At 39.6% G+C, this 2,454-nt stretch overlaps 1 pseudogene; it reads right to left on the bottom strand.

Annotated features, from left to right (window-relative positions):
* Positions 1–1,504: 1,504 nt before the first annotated feature.
* On the bottom strand, positions 1,505–2,052 carry LOC127186575 (Ig heavy chain V region 186-1-like; annotated as a pseudogene).
* Positions 2,053–2,454: the final 402 nt, after the last annotated feature.

The raw sequence follows: 2,454 nt of genomic DNA, 5'->3' as shown, positions 1-2,454 counted from the left end.
CAGGCTGCTTATTTTACCTGCATGGAATTCCACCACTCTGGCCACAGTGATATCTGAAAATGAGCCCATATTTTGTAAAGAAGTTAATTCCACACCCTGAGGACGCCATAGCATACAATGCAGCTGAATCTTTAACCGTGAAACAATTAGAACTTTTAATACTACTGCCACAAACCATTTGTGTACACATGTATTTATACTTTTAATTAAAGGTATAAAATAAGATTTCATAGAATTATGGGGACCCTTTTCAACAAACTGTCTTTGTTTTTCTTTTTTTCTTTCTTCTTTTTAGACAAATAAAATTGGCTATGAAATGAGGTTTTGTTTGCTCACATGTGCTGATTTGGCTTTTACTGGCTAAATTCATAGTATAGTTTATTCACACTACTCCAGCAAGAGTTATCAGTCTCTTAGATTTAAATGTTATTTATATCAAATGTATTTCCACAATTCTGATTTGTTTAAAAACTTATTTATATTTTCATTTGAGTGTATGATGCATGACAGTATACGACATTAGATTTCATTATAGATGTTTGTGAGCCACCATGTGGTTGCTATGAATTGAACTGAAGACCTATACACGAGAAAACAGTGCTCTTAACAACTGAGCCATTTCTCCAGCCCTCAATTTGTCCTTTTTGTTTTATTAAAAATTAATAATTCCAAAAGAGGTATTCACTGGTAAGAACTGGTTAAGTATAGTGTATTTTAGGAGCATTATGAATCAGCACCACTGTATGTTATTATGAAGTTGGGAGGCATTTTTGGGCTATGGAAATCCAAGTGTTAGTGATTGGTGTACCTGTTGAATTGATAAAACCACATGTATACAGGTATAAAATGATCAAAGATGTAATAAAAGTGTTTAAGGAAAACCTAACCACAGCGTTGAAGTAATAGATATATGATAAGTGATAATTTATCAAAACGCCCTTATGTGACCTTGAGATGAAGAAGATGCTATCTCATGAGTGGAAATGGATGGACATGGGTAAGTTACACTAAGTGAAATAATCGAGGTACCTGAAGACAAATGCTGCCTGACTGATGTGAGTCCATGGAGCATGAAGAGGAGGAAACCCTAAGACGGAGAGTGTTGTTCTGACTGCTGGAGGCTGAGTTGCACAGAGGAGGTGACATTGGAAAAGCACTTGTCTTAATTTTAAGTACAGAGTAAAGAGTTGGGTTCTACATTTCAAAATTGTTTACTCAATGTATATTAAATGATATGTAGTGTGTTAATTGTCTGGTTTTCTGTCTCTAAGCTGCATTCATTAATTAAAGACAAGGTGATAACTTATTGATATACAAAATTGGTATTTGCAAATTTATGTCATTTAAAAAACAAAATTATACACTGGTTATGCTATGGAAATGCATTGTTGATGTTTCCTGAATAGGCACCACCATATTCCCAGTGTCCTTTCAGAAAGGTGACCCTATAAAACTGAAAGGACAGACACAAGGATACTCAGAACAACTATTTCTAAGCAAACATTCAGCCTAATGATCTCTGTCCTCTCAGTCCCAGGGCAGCTTCCTGCTCCTCCAGGCTTTCTGACAGACTCAGGATGTGGTTGCAACACTGTGTGTCTCTCACACAGTAATAGACTGCAGAGTCCTCAGAGGTCAGGCTGCTGAGCTGAATGTAGGCTGTGCTGGAGGATGTGTCTGCAGTCAGTGTGGCCTTGCCCTGGAACTTCTCATTGTAGCTAGTACCACCATCTTCAGAATCAATCCTTCCAATCCACTCCAGGCCCTCTCCAGGCCTCTGCTTCACCTAGTCCATATATTAGCTGGTGAAGGTGTAGCCAGAAGCCTTGCAGGACAACCTCACTGAGGATCCAGGTCTCCCCACCACAGCTCCAGACTGCTGCAGCTGGACCTGGGAGTGGACACCTGTGGAGAGAAAGGCAGAGTGGATTTCATTGTCACCTGAGTGTATGACCCCTCCTCAAGTTTAGAACTTGGTGGCTACCAAGCCACCAAGCCGAGCTTACCTGTAGCTGCTGCCACTAGGAAGAGAATGATCCAGCTCCACCCCATGGTGAGGTGCTGTTTACTCAGTTACTGTCTAGATGACAGTGATCATATGTTGTTGTGGGGTGTGCACATGCCTGAATTTACCACCACAGACTCACGTGATTTGCATATTCATGACCATGGTACTTCTTAGATAACGACATGCTACAGCTGGAGAGGAAGGAGGTAGAGCACACCTGGTCAGACAGCAGGATGCTGAGATAAAAATCCTAATCCTGTCAGGGAATAACTTTACTTGAGACCTGTGTAGATCTTGTGAATATGACATTCAGTTCTAATGTCTGAATTAGAATGGCAACATGAGATATCTACTACTTTTGGTGACATAATTGATTGTTGGTGGTTGTGATGTGGATAATGGTATCTGGAAATTTCACAACTCCCAAGTTATGAGAATTGATAATC

This window comes from Acomys russatus, unplaced genomic scaffold (assembly GCF_903995435.1).
Source record: "Acomys russatus unplaced genomic scaffold, mAcoRus1.1, whole genome shotgun sequence".
NCBI lineage: Eukaryota > Metazoa > Chordata > Mammalia > Rodentia > Muridae > Acomys > Acomys russatus.
Note: the sequence above shows the minus strand (reverse complement) of the source record. Positions and strands in the feature narration are given on the sequence as shown.